Below are 23,202 nucleotides of genomic sequence, written 5' to 3' on the forward strand. Positions count from 1 at the left end.
ATTTAACAAATCGTATGTTAAATCGAGTGGAGAGACATGTAAGAGAATGGAAGGATACATGGATATCCGAGGAGAATTAATTGTGAAGCTTTTGAAAAATTAATTTTAAATCGTAAAATAGAATTCAAAGTGATCATGGAAAAATATTATTTAACGTATGGAAGACAATTTTAAACGTTACGTAGAGTAGAGAAATTTATGAAAACGGATATTATATGGATTTCGGCGATGTGTTCTGTCTTGAGATCAATTTTCAAAGCTGACAAAATGATTTTTAAATCACACGGAAAGTTCAAAGGAAACACAAATAACAAAATTGTTATTTCAGGAAACAATAATAGATAGAAAGTGAATTCTTAAAGGGAAAATCTGTATGCTTTCGAGGTACTCGCAGAGGGGTTGGAAATTCGTAATAAAATTCTCTTACGTACTATTTTACTCATCTTGTTAGGAAAAAAATTTACTTATTCCTTTTCCACGCGCGCTCAATTCCTTGTACATACAAAGAAGATTTTGTAAATTTCAATTACGTATTATTGATATTTAATATTGATATTTAAAGAGAAGAATGAAATCAAATTTTAAAATTGTGTATTAAATTACAATGTATAATGCGTATAAAGGAGAGATATACAAAATGATCGGTCAGATTCGTTCAATTTTCAAGATGGACCAAGCTGCGAGGAAAAATCCTGAGATTGTCCCCGAGGAAGGGGATGGAAAGTTCCTTTCCGATGATCACAGAGCCTCGTCTTCGGTGGCACCGCTTTGGAATACTAATACTAAACTTTGCCCGTTAGCGACGTCAAAGACTTTTTGCATAGAGCAGAGTCTGCACGTGAGAGAAATAAAAATTAAGATTTTATATATATATATACGAAAAAGTGGATAAGTTGTCGACCACGTAATCGAGAAGGATTTTTCGATATCGTGAGACAATTATAATATCTTGTCGCGTATTCGGGGTTTATAATTGAAATTGATACTTTTAAAATTGTTGCACAAATCTATTCCGTGGTATTAGAAAGTTTCTATTAATGACAAATTAATAGATAGTATATACAGAAAGGTAGAAATTATTCGTTTTAAAGTGAAATCAATTCTTAGACATTATTAAATTGATGAGCACGGAATACGATTGAAATTGATTTTCGAGATATATTTATACAGTTTCTATTTTAGTTTCTATCTATTAAGAGAAATTTAATAAGTCAAACTTTCTAATTATATTTACTCGATTATTTCGTTCTTTTATTTTTAATTGAAAGAATTTCCGAAAGAATATATATTTTTTTCTCGTTGTGACATTATATTTGCGCGTTAAAATACAATACTATTAACATTCGTTTCACGACGAAAGAAAAGAAGCGTTTAAAAATTTATTCTTCCTAATTAGAAAATTATTATAAATCAAATTCCTGTGTAACGATTAATCCATTCTAATAACATCATCGTATTCTGTTCAATTATCACGAAATATCGTCTAGACGTCGCGCATCAACATTAATATTTTTCTAATAACAGTTTTCCTACCACCGGGCAATCCCTCTTCGAATAGAGAACGTTATCGTGGATCGAGTTCACCTTTTAGAGTAATTAATTCAGCTTAATAACGCTTAATAACGGCTTTTACCTCGTCAAGTATCACAGAACACATTATTCTTCATGAATTAACGTTTACAACGAGCAGAGATTCGATTAGCTCGCCAGTCGACCGCGTTTAACCGTGCGGTTACACCGTGTCTTTTCTTCTCGACTATCCCTCAGCCTGCCTTATCCACCGGTAAACTTTACCCCCCTTGTCGCCTGACCCATCGTCCCACAGTTTCCGCTGGTGCACGAACGAAACGGGGTTAATTCGTCGGAAAACTCGATGAGCCGACGATCTTAAATCCCCGTATGCGCCGACCGAGAGACGAGAGAGAGAGGAAACAATGGAGGATCAAATTTTAGAGGGTCGTCCCGACTAAATTAACGCGTGCCACCACCGCCGGAATATTCCCAAGGGATTATGTGTTGATGAGACACATCCGTGTCCCCCTCCCCCTCTCCCCTCGTTCGGTTAATTGCATCGCGCGCGTTTCATCATTGAAAAAAAACCACCCTCCTTTTTCTCTTTTCCTCTTTTCTTCTTTTTGTTCCACGATGAAACGTGGCGGCGTTGAACGTTAACGCAACGTTAAACAACCGGCAGCAGCCAATTCTTCGTGATAATCGAACCGTGCTTTCATCGTTCCAAAAATTTGTTTGATCGAAATTCAAAATGTCATTTAAAATTCTAAAATTGACTTGAAACGGTGCGGTTTTTATCGTGCGGTGTAGTTGTAACAATGCGGTCAATTTTTCGTAACAAAAATTCGTGGACGATAATAGCGATCGAAATCGTTTTCAATCATATTCAATTGCGAAATTCTTTTGTCGCAAAAATTTCGCGCCAGGTTTCTTTGAATTCGAAATTCAAACGAACATTTCATCATTTGAAATTCTGTGTTTACACGAAAATTGATATAAAATTGGGATGGAGGGATTTTAATACGTCGTTATCGATGATATTTCTCGTCTTCTAACGTCTAATCGAAGAATGTCGTTTTCATTGTCTGTACTGGTAGTTTCTGCTTTATCTTATCTCGCTTTCCAACTATTCCGATTGTACGAATAAAAAAGGAAAAAGGAATAGGCAAGCTTAGCTTAGCTTTCGAGCTGCACGGAGGAAGGAGCTTACAGTTCAAGTTTCCGCGAGAAAACCGTGGAGGAATGGGGGAAAAAAGAAGAGGAGACATAATTCTTCGCGGAATAAAATACAAGGAAACGGGGAGGGAGAACGAGAATTTTAATGAGCATCACGTGTACGAATGATTATTAAAACACATTGTTTCTCGTGTGCATGTGTATGTCGATAAAAAAAAAAAGAACATAGAAATGTTTCGTATCTTTTATCCCGGAATATCTATCTTCTCTGCCATTTATTTTTTTTCTTTTTCTTCTCAGTTTCCTTGTAACCGCTTCGTTAGAGAGCCCTCCTTCTCCCTTTATTCTTTATTCCCTCGCTCCTCCTTACTTCTTTTTCCCCTTGTTTTTCCCCCTCTTCTCTCTCTTTCTCCCCCTCCTCTCTCTCTTTTTTTTTTTAATCATTACTCTTCGTGCTTGTGCCACGAGCGCGGGAGAAAGATATTAGTTATCGAATTCCGATAATAACGCGTCAAAGATGACGAGTTCGGTGTAAATAAGCCAGGAAATTGTTATTCGTCGGGGTTGAAATTGAAACTACGCGCAATGGCAGACACGAACGCACAGACGGTTGGATAACAATGATTCCCATCGAACCGTCCCTCCGTTTCGCTTCTTGCCCGGCCTTCAATATCGTTGCAAGTTTTCTCGCCTGTTCGAAACCTTCCCTCGGCAAGGGGAAGCAGCTCTCGAAGAGTCTAAGTTAGTCTACCTAGGGAATTTATATCTCGAGTGTGTTGGAGGAAGGATACAGAGGGGGCAAGGATCGGATACATGATGTTTCTGGAAAAAGTTATCGCTAGTAGTGGATTATAACGCAGATGATATATAACGAATTCGACTCGACGGTTTATTATTCAAAATATTTATTTTTTTCACTCGACTTATATCTCATCACCGACCGAGGAATAGAAGTGGGAATGATCGAGATGAAAGAGAAAGGGTGGAAAGTAAAAGTTGATAAATTTTTTGTTCGTTTCGTTGCAATTCTTTGGAAGAACGAGAAGCAAAGAAAAGAAACGAAAAGATGTGAAAGGCAACGAAACTTCCATCAAGACGATCAAGTAAAACGCAAAACCATCCACCAAGGAACCCTGTCTGTTGCTTTCAACAAATAAACAAAACCTCTTTCCGGAAAAGAAGAAGAAGAAGAAGAGTAAGAAGAAAAAAGGAAGCGCGTCAAAGGCCATCCTCCTCGCCGGGTAAAAGAAACCACGACACCGAGACGGAAAAATATGATTTTCTCAAGGTTGCAGAAAGGAAGGAAGTCGAGGACAGTGGATGTGAAAAAAAAAAAAAAAACAGCGCGCAGCTGCGCGGGACGAAGGCGAAACCGCGAGAAACCAGAGAGCAGAAGAGAGAGAAGGAGAGGGAGGGAGGGCATTCTCCTCTGTGCAAAGATGAATACAGGGCCACGGATAGAGGATGTTTGTACAACCCAATTTTTCGCTCGATTGCCGTCCTCCACGCGATTTCCCATCTTTGTCCCGGCCTACCCTCTCACCCTACGGCATAATATTTTCCCGCGCGGGTATCCGGTGGCGCGTTACACTCTCAGAGGCAAGAGAAGCCCTCTCCCCTCCGTATCTTGCAGCCTCGTTCCGTATTCCGTGTATATATCCGGCCCGTGGAATTTCATTTTGATTCCAAGTTGAAGACGCGCCACCCCCTCCCTCCCCCTCCGTGTCCGACCCGTATTTACCGGCGGTAAAGTTTCATCGAGGCATGTAAATAATGTGTGTCGGCGGGGCTCGGCCGAATCGAAGAACGGCCAACGGCGCGTGTTACGAGGAGGAGAGGAGGAGATCAGCGAGAGAGAAAGGGCGGAGAGGGATGGAGAATAGGATGGAGGTAAAAAGAAAGTAGAGAAAAGAAAGAAGGAAAAAATAAAGAAGGAAGGGGGCGAGTGCGAAGAGTGGAAGGGTGATGGCGGGGAAAGAAAAAAAGGAGGATAGCGATGAGTGTGTAATTCCACGGGAAAAAGGTGCGCGAGAGAAAGGCTTGCGGCGTTGTTTGTTACCTCATTGCCCGCGGTTAACTGCCAGCAACAAAAACGATCCACCTTTGGCCAACGTTACGTCCTATTATCCTGTTCTACCCTCCTTTCTTCTTCGTCGCGTTTTCCATCCTCTACTACTCTTTCTTTTCCTCCTCCTTCTCCTCCTTCTCCTCCTCCTCGTCGTCGTCGTCGTGACGGAAACGCTCGTTTATAAAACTCCTACGAGAACATATTCCGCCCGAATTTGCATGCAAAGTATTTCGCTCGGTAATCGCGTTACATCGGCACATACACATAGAGAGGAAGAGAGAGAGAGAGAGAGAGAGAGAGTGCGAAAGCGTTTCGGGAAGAAAATCCTCGCGATCGTCCGGTCTTGAAAATACGCCAGAACGAGCGTTAAGGGTGGAAGGAGGAAATGGATGAAATATGGTTTATCGCTGAGATTTTTTTTTTTTTTTAAGAATATAGAGGGATGCTCGAATCTTAGCGCGATTGGCAAGATAATACTTCGATGGTTGGCCGGTATACCGGTTTAATAAGTTGGCTGAAATTATCTGAAATCTGTTGGAGAGTTTACTGGCTACGTTGAAATCAGCAAAGTCGATTAAGGATGTTGAAGTTATTAAACTCACTTGTATCCTGTTGTAGCGCAGTCTGTAGTATATTGTAGTTAATAAGTGGTAAACCTTGTACTGGAACCGGATTGTCTGCAAACCGCCCACTGCTAACTTGTACCCTCGTTAATAAACGCAAAACGTAGTTCCCCATTAATAGAGCAACTTTCGCGCAACAATTAAAACTTTTCTTACCGCGCAAATTTGCGCGCTAAGTTTTTCTCCCGAATTCCATTTTCGAAGTTAGAGGCGTGGCGCGATCTTCGATTCCGTCCCCGATCTCCGTAAAGGAGATCTCCGCACAACCGTGGAAATCTGAATTAATTCTGTTAATTTTATCGCGAGAGCGAGGAGATCGAGATGGGCGAAGAGAGAAGGGAAAGGGGAAGGGGAAGGAAAAAAAGAAGAAGAGAAAGAAAAAAATCTCGACGGAAGTAGGATTATCCCAGCATACCTAACTCTACCTCCCTTTACTTTCTCCCCTTTCGTTCCGCTTCCGACTCTCTCTGTTTCTCATCCTTATTCTCGCTTAGGATCTTCGATCTCGGCCTCCATTGAAAATTCATTTCATCCGTCGGATCCCATGGCCAATCTTCCCTTCCATTTAATCCCGAGATGCCGACTAAGATATCCTCTTTGCTGATAGTCAAAGTGAGGATCTCACGAAGACGTTCCAAGTCCGGAAGTTAACTTGTTCGGAGGAAAGGAGAAACCCAAGTGGCAGCTGACTGCATTACTCCGGTTTAAGTGCCGGCGACATTCATCGCGGGAAACGTTTACGATTCTATGAAACAGATCTGCCGGACGATGAGATCTCGATCGACCGTTTTCCTCCCCCCTCGATTCTAGAATCGCTTTCCTCCTAATTTTTACGAGGCGATGGAATTCTTTTTACCGATCTGCTGGACCAATCTTGGAAACGCGCGAATTCGAGCCACGAAATATACGTGGAATCTTTATTTCTCCGATTCGAGGTATTTCAAGTTGCGAGTTTGAACGTTACGATAGGTAAAAATTTCGTGAATAGAACTTATTTAAGCATCTTCCGATTGTTTCGACGATTCCTTCCTTCGTACAATTCTCCATCCATCTCCATCATCAACTTGTACTTTTGATCGAGCAACATCCCCCGCTCGCGCGACCACGAGGCAACGATAACAACGATAACAAGTAGACAAAAGCGTCCAATGAAGATAAAAGCCGCGTGGGGTTAAGCGAAAGCAGAGAAGAGACGAAAGGGGAAAAAAGAGAGAGAGAGAGAAGAGGAAGAGAAGGGAAAGGGTAAAAGGCGACGAAGGATCGGTCGGATGTAACGGGTATTGGCCTCTTTTGGCGCGGAGACAACTCTCGCTAATCCCCCTTTATCCAAGGATAACGTAACTCCGCGTTCCATTCGACGAATATCTTACGAGAACCGGCAACCGTCCAACCCGTCTGCTCGGTTTTTCCACCCTTGAATAGCGGCGCGCGATCCTTGGACCGGGAAGAAATCTTGGCCAAGTCGAAAATCGAGTCGTGATTCGTCGAATGCGGAGGGAGATAACCGAGAAGGAAGATGGACGTTCTCCAAATAGGTCGGCAAACGGCTCGACTTCGTTTCCGATTTAAGGATTGATGAGGTGCGGAGCTTGCTTTTGACCGAGCACAGCTTTTTGACGTTTCCACCTCTCTCTCTCTCTCTCTCTCTCTCTCTCTCTCTCTCTCTCTCTCTCTCTCTGTCGTAAATTCTGATCGTGATAGAACAACAAGAGTGATTCGAGGAATTCTCTCGTGCGGATTTGTCCAACTCTTCGCGAGATATTTCGATAGACCTTGGACAAGGAGAAATTTTTGTCGTGGGGTGGAAAATGTATCGAGACGCGTTGAAATATATAGGTCGTATCGAGAATCTTCCCGTCTCGACTTTGTAACGGGGGTAACGAAGGAACGGAGGAAAATGGGCCGATTTCTGCATACCGCGGTTTCTTTCCAATTTCACGAGAATTCTACCGGAATTCTATTATTCGACGCGAAGCTGGCGGCGAATACGGCCGCCGTATATAAACGTCTCTCCATTCTTGCGCGATGAAAACCCGTTGGAATCGCGGTGAATTTTCGAATCGATCCGCGGCGCCGTTGTGTGCCGCACGGGCCGTGTGTTTAACGGGGCTTCTTTCTATGCAAAAACGAGCGGAAATCGAGGGTAATTGAAGATACCTTTGTATGAAAGGACATCAATTTGGAATCGAACGGAGGAGGGGGAGCTTTTTTGTGATAAATCATTGGAACGTTCAGTGGAAATTCTTATTAGGAGTGGCGTTTCTCTCTCGTTTGAGCCCCGGTTGCCCTCGTTTCGCCAAAGAACACACTTCTGGTTATGAATAGGGAATAGACTTAATGAACTGGCTTAAATTTGTTTCGAAATATCTTCATTTATGTAAGAGACATACTTTGGGTTTAATTAACTTTAAAATTAGATTATCCGTGCAACAATTTTTCGAGAAGAAATATATCTCGAAAATATTGGGAATGAAAATTAAAATTGAACGATAGAAAGAAAACGGCTAAAGTTTCCGAATACACGCGTAATATTTAAACGAGAGGGGAAAGAAGAGAAGTTCCACGTCGTTATAAAACAATTAAGGATGCCACGCGTAGTATCTTTCCCCTTAATCTCGCGATCCTGTTTGTTAATCCTCGATCTTCCTCGCCTACTCTTGCCTTATTCACTCTTGAAAGGTATAATCAATCGCGTATCCCAACACCTATCTAAATCTTCATACATTATCCGGTAAGAAGTAAGAAACTAAACATGGCAAAGATTGAAAGTGACAAGTGAAATTCCTTCAAAGTGGCATCTAAATCTCGTATATTTTTCAGTATAAATTTATATCATCTATAATCAATCTTTATGTCTTTTTTCTTTTATATCACCTCATTTAGAGAAGATCGAAGTGGTTTATCTCGTTCCCTTTCTCCCATACACGAATATTTCGTTCAAAATTCATAACCTTTCCCCCTCCTTCTTTTTTTTAATTCATTTTCCAACCATTCATCCAGAAAAATCCACTCCAACTCCCTCAAATCTCCTCGAATCTCTCTCCGTCTTCACTCGCTCGTGCCGAAATTCACGTTGGAATCCAATACATGAAATCGGTGGAGACCGGATCTGAACCAATCCAAACCTCGATCTCGCAAACTCTTCCTTCGTCAATCAGGCAAACGAAGGTTTCGGATGGTAGTTGGGAGCGTCGTCTCCCTAAACGAAGACGCCCGTCCCTCCCCGGTTAAGTTGGAAACGTCGGTCGCATGGGGAAACTCGCGGCGTTTCTCGGCCGATCGCGAGCCCGTGTAAATCAATTACAAGTAGCTCGGCCTGTATCCCGAGAAATGGCACGTAGCGGCGTCGAGGCCGGTCAAGTTTTCGAGCCACGGTGACGTGATCGGCAAACTCATCCACCCCCTCCTCACCTTGAGGTCTTAGTTTGCGATTTGGCGAGGACGAGGGGAGGAGGGGGCGGAGAGATGGTGGACGGCCAGATGAGACGGGGGTGGGGAGGGAGAGATGGAGGCGGAGAGGAGGAGGCATCGTCGATAATAGAAAGCGTAGCGCACACAACCCCTCTGCCGAGCTTCCGCTGTTCCTGATCGATGGTGCACGCCTCCTACGGCGGTCGAGTTCCTTCCGGTGGGTCACGTTTATGGGAACTCGTCACGCGGACGGATGAAAGCAGATCGTTAACGACGAGTAACGAGCCTCGTTTCGTAATCCAACGGCGACCGTCTCTGCGGCTTCGCAACCGACATCCTTTCGCCGCGCGCCTCCTCCCTTCTTCCCTCCTCCCCCAACGACAATTAGTTAAATTACTGCCTAGTGAAAATCATTGACGTCCTTGCGGCCGATTAGCCTCGTTAGATCCCCTTCCCTCTCCGCCCTCCTCGCGTGGAAATTCTATGTGGCGTAGGGGATGAGGAAGAAAGAGAGAGAGAGAGGGGACGATGGGAAAAGGTGTTCGCTTCCGATTCGATCGGGAGGTGGTGACGAAGGGTGGCAGGGACGATAGCTTTGTCCGACATCGTTCGATTCGAACGTGTCACCCGTGGGAGGGTGCGCTCGTTTGTAACGGCGAAGAATTACGCCGAGACGGTGATGGTGGTGGTGGCTTTAAACGGACCGGATCGTTCGAATGGATATCCTTTCTTCGGGAATGCCGGTTTTCGAACGCGCCTAACCTTCTCGTTATCGGTTCTTTGACTACGTCGTCGATTCGTGCCTTGTCAAGGTGGTGTAACGCGTTCTTACAATGGTTCGTTATGGGGGAGCCGTTGGTTCTTGCCTCCGCGGAGATCTCGTGGCGTGGGAGGAGGGAGGAGTTGGAGGACGGGAATTGGAGGCCCGCTTTTTTGCCTAAGGGCGTCTCGTAAAACCACCAGAAGATTCGTACCACGACTCGTAGGAAATTTAATCGAACTTTTGCCGAGGGAATTTCTTTCCTCAAAATTGATCCTTTGTCGGGAAATTAAGGTTACGAAAGGTTTGTTCTACGAAATAGTTTAATTCATTTTCGTATTTCGAATTCAAATGAATTCAAATTATCTTTATCACGTTAACAGAGATTACGTTACGATTACGGGGAAACGTTTGATATAAGAAAAATGAATCGCGCGATCTACCTCCGTTAATACGTACGATAAACTCGCACAAACGGTTCTCTTGTACGCGTATATACATACACGTCTCGAGATGGTGGTGGAACGTAATCGATGTAGAGGTGCTCTCTCGAGCACCTGTTATTTTCGCCCCATTATTCCTCCGATCTATTGTTAAACCGGCGCTGGTTTGATCTCGGAGGAAAATAGCCTTTAACGTGCCGAGTTATAATCTGAATTCCGTATCTCGTTGAATCGCTTCATCTACGCTCTCCGACATCCGTTCCACGTTCGCCGAGTCGAAGAAACGGGCCACCGCGGCTACAAAGAGTATTGTCGAGCAACTTCCGATCGTAAGACGTTGTCTCTGCATAGAAAACAGTCGCAACTGTAGTCCGCTAATATTCCGTGTCGTATTGTTACGCCCCCTCGCAGCGATCGGGTTAATTGCGACCCCGATGAAAGGTTGGATGATCGCGCTTCGTTCCCCCTTTACTTATCGACAGTCGAAACGATCACGAAATTCGCCCGTTTATCGATCGAAGAGACGATTTCGGAGCGGGCAGTTTTAAAAAATTCGCATCGAGATTAATCGCGCGCGAGAAGATGATCACTCGGCGTAGTTCTTTCCCCACTCTGGAAATTTCCTCCCCTGTGATATTAAATTTAGAAACATCGGATTAACACGGGAACGCTCCTCGTAAGCGAAACGAATATCATCAGCGAAGCGAATTTAATTACCGAAACGGGGGTTAAATTAACGCGTAGCTGTACTTTTGATCACGTTTATTAAACTCGAAACGAGTATCCGCACGCGTTTCATAATTCGTTCCGCGCTTTCTCTGTCGCCTCGATTGTCCGCCAATTTCTTATCATCGCGAAAGGGAATGGACGGTAAATATTCGAGCGAACCTCTCGTTAATTTCATCCCCGTTCGATGTAAAATTAATATTGAAGCGGTGCTCGAAATCGGTCCGACCGAATAATTCGAATTACTTTACACGCGGTATTTCGGTCGGAAGAGGGAGCGATGGCAAGTGATTCGCGTCATCCTCGCGGATCCTGGTGAGCTACGTGTTCAATTTGAATATGATTGATCGAGAGCACCTCTAAATAGGACGTGAATGGATACGCGCTCGTACGAGGAGAGGGTGGCTCGCGATAAGACGAAGGTAGAGGCAGCCAGCCGTCCTCGTGCTGGCGTTTTCCATGTGTACAGGAGGCGTGGTACAGCTTAAGGAGACGAAACGCGTGACGGTGACGCGTAGCAACACGCTATCGATGCTGGCGGAGGCTCTCACTTAAACCCGATGATAACGTCGTTACGTCGGTTGGGGAGTCGTTCGACGACAAATCGAGGGAAAGTGACGATGATAGATGTTGAGAGATCACTCGTGAACTTGAACCAACGAATACGAACGAAGGTCGTTTATTGGCAAGAGATTCTTCGGGATGTACGTTATCTTTGGAGATAACAAAACACGATGAAATCGAGTTTTTCAAGGGAAGAAAGGGAATTTTCTTTGGAATTATTTATGGACGAGCGAAATAACGAACGAAGTTTTTTACAAATATTAATCCAACGTTGATTTCTCTTTAAATTTTTGGAATACGGATTTAGCGATTTTTGTAAATTTATTCTTTCTCGTTAAAGCGTTTCTCGAAGAGATTTTTCTTTTTTTTCTTTTTTCTTTCTTTTTCGATTTTAATTTTATTTTTCAACTGTTGTTTCTCTGTTATTTCGAAATTCAGAGCAAAGGATCAATGTTTTCGCGTAATGTAATTACAAGTAGAATGACTAAATGAAGCCGAGGCACTTTTAATTAAGCTCTAGCTTTATTCGTTGAAACGTTGCTTCATTCCTGTTGGATGCCACGTCTTTATTTCTTACTTAACTCCGCACTTTCGGCGGGTTTCGCAACGAGGGCTTAGAAATTCGAAAGCAAAACTTTCCGGGAAACTTCCCAACTTCCCAAAATTGTTAAACTGTCTTGAAAATTTATGTAATCAAACGGTACATTGTGCGTTATTTCCTAGATGAATTTTTTTTTTCTTTTCCCCTCCCTTTCTTTATATTCCTTCCTTATACTCTTCTTCTTCTTCTTCTTCTTCTTCTTCTATTTTTCGAAGAGTTCGAAATTTATGTAACTCTTCCCAATGTTTCTTTCGAACTTACACACATTTTCAGTTTCATAATTACTTTTAATCTCTCTATCAATTCATATAACTTTTACGTGAACAATTTTAACGAGTCGTTCCATTCTTTGAAGTAACCAAACTGATAACTCAACGTGATCAAAAACGATTTCAAATTTGCGCGCAAGTAATTTGTGGAGGAAGCCGAATTTCCCCGTTACTCGCGTACTTACTTCTGTCGAGGATACCTCTAAAGTTTCCTATGTTAAATTAATAAAGAAAGAGAGAGAAAGAAAAGGAGGACCTTTTAAAAATGGAACACATTTATCCGACATAATTTTGCCTAATCGAGATGAACTGTTATTTTCTCTGAATGTTACGTTTCCACGTTATAAGATTGAAATATACAATATCGTGGGATGAATCTCGCGTGACGTGCCTCCTAAATTTTCCTACAATTTATGATCTCCCGTGAACTCGTTTTACTTTTCGTTTCTTATAAGAAGATACGACGAGAGGAGGAAACTTGTGTGGTAAGGTAAATTACCGTGGATTTTCCTAGGATGCGGGAGTCAAGTTTGCTCAATGTTTGGAATATGGGTCGTGAATTATATAATCGTAACTCGAGATTTATATTCTCACCGTTCGACGAGAAGCGGCGTTCAAAATTTGTTGGAAAATTTTTTATCAACCCCAAAGAGCTATCGATAAATTATACAGTTATAAAGATCCAAGTCTAAAAGATTGGTAAAACGAAAGGATGTTCCCTCGTCCGGAGTCCCAGTTTCCAACTCCTTACACATTCCTCTCCACAGACTTCTCCAATTTTAAAAGTGAGATGATCTACGATTCCACGTTCCAGCGAGAAGCTACACACACACACACGCGTTTCGTAACGCTTTTATTAAAATTTTTACAAAGCGTAGCGAAAAAGGGGGGACGAAAAAAAGGTGCGGAAAAATTTCTAATCCGAGGTAAAGGCAAAAAAAAAAAAAAAACGAAACGAAACGAAACGAAACGAACTCCTCCTCCTGCCGCCATCTTCTCATTGTCTACTCTATTTATTTATGGAATACAAGCTGTGTAGCGAGTTTCGCGTGCGCGTGGCCGTTGAAAGCCGGTGAAAAGCCGCGTGGAAAAGAGTATGTGTGTATGTGCGCGCGCGCGCGCGCGAGAAGAGAAAAAGCGCGGGTTCAATTTCGTCCCTTTGGAAGAAGAGATATCGACGTCATTCATAGCCAGGCTTTTCGCGCCCTCTCACCGTAAGGGGAACGTAATTATAGGTATCCCTTTCATCCGACTCCGGGGATAGATAGATTCCAGCCGGCCAACTAATCCAGCTAATCCCTCTTCTAGGCTTTCAACGGGCCCTTCACGCGGCTTCGATCCCATCAGCCGATGCTTATCATTTCGTGGCTGGTTTTATTAAATGCGCGCCCGTCCAGGTTCTATCTCTTGACGAGCGACAACCGCCACCTGCTTCAATTACGTTATCGTGAATTTCATCCGATGAACACGTCCGGATGAATGCATCGATCGATCTTGAATGCCGATCGGGTATATGGACAATCGGTATGTATATATTTCGTGGGATGATTTCGGTTTGAAAGATCAATTCTCGAAGCCAGAACGAAAAGGTTGGTGCACGAAAGTTATTTGTCGAGGATTATTTGTTAAATTATAGGTTGATTGGAATTGCATCGATGTATTATCGAGACATTCAGAAGGGAGTTTGTATTAATTTATATGTTGGATACTAATTTTTTTTTTTTTTTTTCAATTTAATAACTTGCGAGAATTCTCACGTTTTCATTGTTATCGATAAAGTATTTATATGGGAACGTATTTAGATAAGATTGGCAATGGTATTACGGATTCGTAATTTTTCTTTTTTTGTGTATTAAAGTTATATAAAATTTATTTATTTATTTTTTGTTAATTTTTAAAGCGTACTAAAGAACAATTTTTTTAGTTTTTCGCAGAATTTTATCTCGTGTTTGATTCAAATTTAAATTTTGAGTTTTAAATTTGAAATTTCGAATTTAAATGAGTCTTAAAGTTTAGGGAAGGGATGGAGAAGTAATGAAATTTTCCATGCAATCGAACATCTTGCTCGGTGGAGACAATTAGCATCCCTAATTATCAAACGGAAACCGCAACGCTGTGTTCGAAAACAATACCGTGTGCGAGGTGTGGTGCAGTTGTAAGCACGTACACACGCGAACACTTACCTGGCCTGAACTAAATAACCACGAAACACGGTCAGTAAAATCAACAACCTGTTGATATTCGGCGTATTTTAAGAAATAGCTTATAGCCCATATATCGTATCATTTTTAACCATTAAATTATCGCGACGAAAATATATTCTACATTTACACGACTTATAATATGTTGTAATCGTCGTTATTGCAAGCCAAACGAGAACATTATTTCCAATACTTTTCATTAAAAATTTAAAAAAAAAAAACAATTACAAAAAATTTAAATGATCCTCGACGAAAAATGAGGGATAAAAACGAATGCAAAAATAACGACTACGTATGCTTTTCGTACGAACCAGGGATATTTAAATTCCGGTAGAGTTGATCCTTCAAATTTATCGGGAAATCTCGGTCGTTGTTACTCGAAATAGAATCAACATCGAGGAAATTGCATCGCGAAACGCATTAACGAATCGCGCAACGCAATCTAATTCTATTAATAACGCAATATAACGAAGGGATGCAATTCGAATTCCTGCGCCCTAGAATTTAGAATTTCTTTTCTTTTCTTCTTGGCGAATTGAAATATTGCGATGCACGTTTCGGAAACACAAAGGGAGGGGGAGGGAGAAAAGATCGAGGAAAACGCTGAGAAAGTAATTACTTCGCCGTGATAATACGAGTGCTAATTTTATGGTGGAGGGGGAAAGGGGAGGAAGGAGAGAAAAAGAGAGAGAGAGAGAGAGAGAGGCAGAGCGGGATGGATGGAAAGTCGAGGGATCTTTTAGCAGGAATTAAACGCGTGCCCGCGTGTTTGAAACACTGCCCGAGTGCTCTCATACGCGATGAAGATATCTCTCTGTTTTGATGAGAAAGTCGTGCATTCGCGTTTCGTATACCCAGAAATCACTCTCTCCTTTTCTCTCTCTCTCTCTTTTTCTATCTGTCTGTCTTTCTGTATCGCAATTTGGATTTTTCATTACGTTCTACAAACTGTTCAACTTGGCCTCTATCTCTTGGATGCTTGGATCGATGGCAAATTTCTATAATAATATCGAGAAACTTGAATCCTCGAAGTTTGGTGCAAATACCGACTGTTTACGTCTTTCGAGATGTTTATCTCTCCATCCCTTTCCAGAAAAAGATAGTTCTCGACGTGCAAACACTCGACACCTAGCCGAAATTTCTTCCGAAATTTATTTCTCATGGGTGGCTCGAGCCGAAACTTAGTACCAGCTACCTTTAAAACTTGCACTTTCCCCGATAAATTTCACTCGAAAACTTAAAGGACAAATTTAGTGTATCACCCTTGTTTTTCCTTTTCTGTTGGCCCAAGTTATTACAGTCGCTTTTGAGTAGTGTACCGGAACGGAAAATAATTCTCGTTATAAACGTAACTCTTCCGTTTTCCCGGGTATGAGATTTCATTTCAGCAGGATGCGCTATTATTTTTTATTTTTAGCACAAGGTAAAAAGTATTGCAAGGATTGTAATATTTCCAATCTTTTTTTCCCTTTTATTTTATTTTTATTATTTTTTTTCCCCCTCCCCTCTCTTTCGAATAATATTTCTCTGTGTTGGAAAACAACAACAGTTCCTTTCGCGACTTAACGCAGCGTTAATCGTTAATTAAATAAAAGGAAAGTATCGAAGCACAGCAATTTAGAAACTGGAGAGTATTCCTATTGAAAAATCGGGATCCCTTAAATTAAACGAACCATCCTGCGTGAATCTTGGAGAAAAACCACTTCTCGAGTGGAAAGAAGGAAGCTCGAAGAGAAAACAGTTGACTCTTTCGCCTCCCCGACGCCATCGATCCCTCTTCATTCCTTTAATAAACGTTCGATACAGGCGAGCCTTGGAATTTATTTGAAAAAAAAAAAAAAAAAAGGGGATTTATCCTGTGTATCTCGTTGCGGTAAACGTACAAAGGGGTTACTTGGAGTGGCAATTAGTATGCCGATATTTCGAGCGGCATAGATAACTAAGAATGTTATTATCTGCCGCCAAAAGGAATATCTCGATACCAATTTGCACAATCCCTCGTCGTCGAGGGATCGTCGAGCATAATACTTTCCATTCATTCACTTTGAGAAATTGTTCCTAAACGAACGATCGGACAAAAACGGAGAACAATAAAACGAGGCGTTTTTTCTTTTTTCTTTCTTTTATTTATTTATTTATTTATTTTTTTGCTTTTCTATCCTTTACACCTATCTTTTTGTTACCAATACTCGTTTCACTTGACACGAAATTTCACTTAAGCACAATCTTTCCCCGATAAACAGTTTTTATCTCGATTCGATCCTAATGCTTCTTTTGATTCAATCAAAAAGTAAGAGAGACATTCGCTTTTCAGAGAGAGATGAAAAAATTATAACCGTAGATGTGCGCGAAGAAAAAGTTACTTTTTATCGTTACCAATTCTTGGAAAAAAAAAATAAAAATTAAACGATTATTAACCTTTAAAAAGATCTACTTTGACGAAATACTTTTTCCCCTCCCCTCGATGTTTATATCAAAATTTCCAAATCCTTTTCGAAATCGAAATATCCTTTAAATTGAAAACACGAACACATTCTTTGCCATTTCTCACCAACAACCTCTACGAGCTCTCGCAAAGGAAACGACTACACACCAAATACGACCGTTGCATCCACCACGATATAATCACCACTTGGATCTATCGAGCCAAGGTAGAACGGCCAAGCTCTCGACTGGTCAACTGAAATTTCACAAACGGTCCAATTAATCGACACCGTTGGACGAGCATCGAAGAACAAGAAGCGAAACACGATCGGTGGAACGATTCGACACCGAGAATCGAATAATGCGAAGCAGCGAAAGAGGGAAAGGTATACGCGTATACGTACGTATATACACAATGGACAAAGTGGGTCACGTTACGTGTTTCTAGATGCGTCGCGAAGGCATCGGATGTCTTCTAAAAATCTATCTTTCTCTGTCCGTTCTGTTGGAAAAAATTCGCCCGGTCGACGGGGCGCGATTTCTTTTCCACCCCTTTTCCACCCCTCCTTGCGCCGGCATCCGGTGCACGCAGCAGCTACCATCCGAATATAAATTGGTGGAAAAACGGGTGGAGGAGAGGGTGGCGGCAGGTCCACCGTCGGAGTAGGTAGCGGGAGGGAGGGTAGTGGTGCGCTATCGGAAGAAATCGTTCGAGAAACACCCGCATCTCCTTCCGGAATCTCGAAGGTGTGTGTGCACGGAGCTGTTCGCCTAGAAAATATGCATCTTCACGATGGTGCTTCGGCTTCGTTGCACTCGCCCGCATCATCTTTGACGCTGCAAGAGTTTCTTCTCGCCTGGAAAATATTCGCCCCCCTCCCTTCCCTTCCGAATTTTCTTCCCCCACCCACCCCCAATTGGCCGGAAACAATTCGACCCAACGTGGAACACGGGACGCGACCGTATGTCGTCGTCGTCGTCGTGAAGAAGGAAACGAAACTTATCTCCTCCAAACTTGTTCCTTTCCTTATTTTTCTCCTACCTTTCTTTTCGATCACGGATGATTTCATGCGGTGTTGAATATTGAAGCGTCGAATCTTGAATCGTGTGTCGGGCGGTGGTGGTGGGGGAGAGGGGAGGTGTGGGGGTAAGATCGATTTTCGTCTCTTCGGGAAACGATACGCGGAATATCGTATTGATATATCGTCGAGAGACGTTTCTTGGAGAATTGTGTATTGGGGTATAGGAAGCGTTAGAGAAATCTAATATTAATTTCTATTCGTCTGTTGTTTGCTTAAATTGAAGGGAATAATTGAAGGGGAAATGTATATATATTTTTTGAAGAATAATATTTATTTTCTGTATTATTTTTTTATTTTTCAAAAATAAAAATTACAATATTTTTTTTTTTTTAATCCACGTTGCATTCGAAAAATTTTCGCCAGAGATCACGGATATCAAATTATATCGTATAATGGGAGAGAATGAAATTGGAAATAGGGGAGGAAATAAGAGCTAATAGAAAAATCTTTAGTAAGTGATCTCTTTCCGCTTTCTTTTCCTTTTTCTTTTTTTTTTTTTTTTTCTATTCGTTTGTTCCTTAGCACGCTATTCAATCGTTACCGAGTCATTAAAATTATTTCAGTCGGCGCTCTTTTCAGTTTCACCACAATGGAAAAGGTTGGGAACTCTGTACTCTCTATATTAGACGATTCTTGTACCTTTTCGATATTCTTTCGATAATATTCCGGCTCGAACTCGATTTTGTTAAATTTAAATGAGGGTAGCGTCATAACCGAGGATTATCTTGGAAGGGCTTCATAGAGAAGGTGAAATAATCTAATGGCGGATTCCAATGTTTCGGTTAGGTAAACGATGTAGATCCGTGTCGAACAATCTCCATTAAGGAAAAGGCAATCTACTAATCCGCCAACTTTCTACAAATTCCTTAAATCCCAATTAAGCTTTGGACTATTTGGGATTCTAGACCGATTATTCCTTCGAAAATCTTGGCTTATCTTCGTTTTTTCTAAAAATTACCCCGTCATTTTATAGTTAATTAAACGTCTTTGAAATATCGTTTCGTTTCCTAAGTTATTTCTAAGAATTATTTTCTTTCTCTCTCTATTTTATTACAAGCTTTGCTCATCCTTCAGAAAATTTTTCAAGAATTCCTCTTTCTATTTCTTTCTTGTTTCCATTAAAAATTACTGGAATAAATCATGCCAATCCATTCGAAGATATATTCCTCCATAATTTCCATTATCCGATAAAAAATATCGAATTATCGTTTTCGAGTTGAAAAAAAAAAAAAAAAAAAAAAAGAAAACGAGAACACGCGTTTATTTCGCGCAGAAGATGAACCAGCGAACTTTCCACCGATCCTTATTTCCCGTATTTGAAAACTTCTCCACTGTTTTTCAAAGAGCGTTAAACTGCAGGAACGGTGGTCGACTGAAGTTCCCGGACCAATTCTTCAGCGGATACAAGAGGATTCCGCCCCGATGTCACTCGTAACGGAAACCTCCGCGAAACTTCCCGCTCGTAATTCTCGAATCGAAACTTTTACAGTCATCCAACATCGGACTGATAATTGTTCCCTCTCCATATATACAGTCGGTGTGTGTCTTTCGTGGAACTCGCACGAACTTTACGACGATCAAACTCGACCAGGCGAACCCGGAATAAAACGGCTTGTAACCTCGTTCTTCTCCTCGCGAGACGATATCTTTGCTCCATTTATCGAGTCGGAATATCGATGTTTCGCGGGTACCTTTTATTCGTTTTATATATAGTTTTTACAAATTTTTTCATCACGATTCCTCCCCCTGATTAATATTCGATATCGATATCGATGGATTTATGGAAGATGTATTTTTTAAAGAAATTTTCAAGAACGAACAAAGGAAAGGAAATTTTCACGATTCTTTATTGATCAAAATATCAAGTTTCACGAAGATATACTTATATTTTTTTTTTTTTTTTTACAAATTTTCGACGAAGGAAAAGAAATAAGTTTAGAAAGAAAGACAAAAGATTACGATTTCTCTTCTAATTAATCAGAGAAGAAACTTTGGGCTTTTTTTTTTTTCTCTTTTCATGGAAGATTACTCGTATAGTTTTTATCAATTTCGAGGAGAGGATATAAATTTAGAAAAAGGGAACCGAGCGAAAGAAGAATGGTTCATCTCTTCCTCGTGACTGATTTCGATATTAACGATCCCCTTTTTCCACTCTCGGTTCTTTTTTTTTCTCTCTCTCTCTCTCTCTCTGGTTCCACGAAGAATCGAACGACCAGGGTCGAGCTTCCGTTTCACGAAGTCGTAACTGACCGCAGTTTCCTTTCCACCCACGGGCCGAACAAGCGCGGAAGAATTAAGGGGGCGAAGTGACGTCGACACAATGGATTCTCGTTGCGGGCATAGGATTCCAAGAAACAGAAAACTTCATGGGAACCAGAAGAAATGATGGAATGGTATAACGCGTACAACTTGGAGAAGAAAATCCACGATTAATGGAGGAGCGAGGCACCAAGGTAAACGGATAGAGAAATCTTGGAAAATTTATAATATATCGTGGATTAAAGGTTAAGAACGTTAAGAAGTAAGTGAAAATACCACTGTAATTTTATCCCCTCGTCGTCTTTATTTTTTAAACGTTTAATCCGACAATCTCGTAACACCCTTTATCGCGATATTTCCAAGATAATGTTGATTCTTTTCAAACCACTCCTACAGTGACGTTTACTTGCTTGACAAAAAAGTTTCCTCGACAAGTATATGATTACTTTCACTCTTACATATTTTTTAATCTCCATTGCTTCATTTTCTCCATCTTATAGATATTTTGAAGTATCGATTTGAAATTGAATTTCTTTCAACCAATTCCCGTGATTTTACAACGATTTAGCTCCCCCGAAGAGTACGTTTTCGAAGGATCTTATATCGTCTATCTATTTAAAAAAAAATTTAATCCCATTGTGCGATATTTCTTAAGATATCGAACGCGTGAAAATTCAATTGATTTCGAACGAGCCGCGTGATTTTAGAAGAAGAAGGCGAGCTCCCCGAGGGATGTATAACAGCTTTCGAAAAACTTGAATCTCGTCGGTTTCTCGGAGGAAAGGGAGAACGGGAGAAAGAAGTTAACAACCAAGATAAAATAAAGCGCGCACGTTTGACGTTACCGAGCGTTGTTAACGTTGTTCCCTTCCTGTTCGACTTTGTTATCCCCGGTTGCTCGGAGCGAGATAGGGACGAGAAATCTCTTTTCCAGTGCGGTAGATTTTTATGAGACGCCTGAGAAGAAAATACAGTTCCTACAGCTACGCTCGTATCAACGGCTCTAATTTGATCGCAATAAACGCTTGTACGAGGCGGTGGGAAATTTATTCGGACAATAAACGGGCGGGTGCCTCGGTGAATTCTCAAACCCCTGTTGCAAGATTTCGAGTAAATTGCCGGAAGATTAATAATCTGAAAAATAGGACGCGCAAGGGAGGGCGACATCGGAAATTCTTAACATTCTCCTCCTTCTCGTCCTCCTTCCTATTCCTTGTCGACTTCCTTGCCTCTCGTCCGTTGAATTATTCGCTTTATTTAGACACTCTTGTAAGAATTTTTTAATATTTTTCTTAGGTCGTGGGATTATTACGGTTTCGTTTCTTATTTGTTGTAGACACTTGGATTAAATATAAATTAGCATCGTGTTTCTAATCGAAAATGATTATGGTATCGTCAGGTAATTCTATCTACGTCTAAAGGTATTTAGATATCTGTTCCTCCTCCGAGTAATTTTATCAAAGAATTACAGAGATGAAGAGATATGATATTCAATATTTATTATTGTTAACAGGTAACATTGTAACAACATTTACTATTTTCTATCTTGAATAGATAGAAGCGAATGTGACAATTAATCACGATTTATTAAAACTGGCGAGTTTATGTAGAGCGTAATAGCTTATATGTAAGAATATTTTTTAACTTAATCAAATTCGAGACGATGAAATCAAACTTTGCAGTCCTCGTTATTTCATTTAAACTTCTTAATGGCAAATGTTCAATTTTCAATGTTTCATTTCCCCGTGCGTTATAAAGATATTTCCAGGCGAAATTGTATTCAAAAGGAGTAATGAAAAAAATTTAAAGTTTAATTTCACGCATCCAAAGAGATTTTCTATCTAAAAAAGTAATTGCTATACGTCCATTGCGCTCTACATATAATATAAAAAAAAAAAGAAAAAATCTCATTAAAATCAAAATTTTCGAGATTAGATGAACTTCCCTTTTAAAAACGAACGTACGAAGACCGATGTACCATAACTGATCATTCTGATGTGTCATTCGAAATTTTCCACTTTTTTTCCCTTCAAAAAAAAAAAAAAAAGAAAAAAAATACAACCATCGCATCAAACCATAGAGAAATACAAGTTAATTAAATTACCATTGGAACAAGCTTTATCCTAGTACAACAATACCCATTTCCAGATATTCGTCCCAGTTCTAATACCACGGAAATCCCGTTAGCTGTTACGTTCCTGTCCACCCTCCCCACACCCCGTCGACCGTGGAGCATGGGGGAAAAACGATCCGCGGAATTATAACACTTCCCGGCCGCTCTTGACTTGAATTAAGCCCATTTTTAAAACTCGACCAAGGCTTTTTTCATCCCTCCATCCCCCATCCCGTATCGCGATTTCTTCTACCTAATATTTCAACGGGAATTGCGCTGGCTACGAAGTTCACGGAAATTAGATCTCGACCGTGGCCACTGGCAATTTCAACGCGGTATCAACTAAATAATACCCTCGTAACTTTTTCCACCCTTTCCCCTCCCCCCTGTATCTTTATTCCTCGTTACTACACCCTTTATAACGACGATGTATGTCGAACTAGAGGGGGGAGGGAGAGAGGGGATAAATAGGATTCGTTTCGTTTCGAGACGAGGCATCGGGGATTAGACGAGTGTTAGCGAAAGTATGGGATGGGATTGGTGACCCAATTGCGAGAGTCGAGAGATACGTTTCGTTTCGGATTGATACGGGACGCGGAATGATTCGGTGAATATTCCCGTAGAAATTGCTTCTTTTCTTTTTCTTCTCTCTTTCTCTTTTTCTTTTTTTTTTTTTTTTTTTTTTTTAGGTAAGGATAATTGTTTGTATCGTGTATATAGGATACGAGGCTAATTTTGAAGCGACGTTGCTATTAATAAATTTTGATTGTTTGATATGGTAGATCCGTGTTATCCTGGTAAGTCGTTGCTTTCATTGAAATGGGATACAACTTCCTAGAAGCGGGATACAAATTGCTTAGATATTCAGATCTGTTGGGGTACTATTAAATAGTAGCGTTGATCTTCCCTTGTAATGTAACGTAGATTACAGGACGTAGGGTGAAATGTATTTTGAAATGTTTGCTTTCAT

General features: G+C 41.0%; 1 protein-coding gene across 2 annotated transcripts in view; it reads right to left on the minus strand.

The window, feature by feature from the left end:
- The window catches only part of LOC122718400 (hemicentin-2), a 297,858-nt gene that overhangs the window by 98,481 nt on the left and 176,175 nt on the right, over window positions 1–23,202 (minus strand). The gene's annotated exons all lie outside the window — the stretch shown is intronic.

The sequence above is a fragment of the Apis laboriosa genome, unplaced genomic scaffold (assembly GCF_014066325.1).
Source record: "Apis laboriosa isolate Shangri-la unplaced genomic scaffold, ASM1406632v1 scaffold63_cov154, whole genome shotgun sequence".
NCBI classification, from domain to species: Eukaryota; Metazoa; Arthropoda; class Insecta; order Hymenoptera; family Apidae; genus Apis; species Apis laboriosa.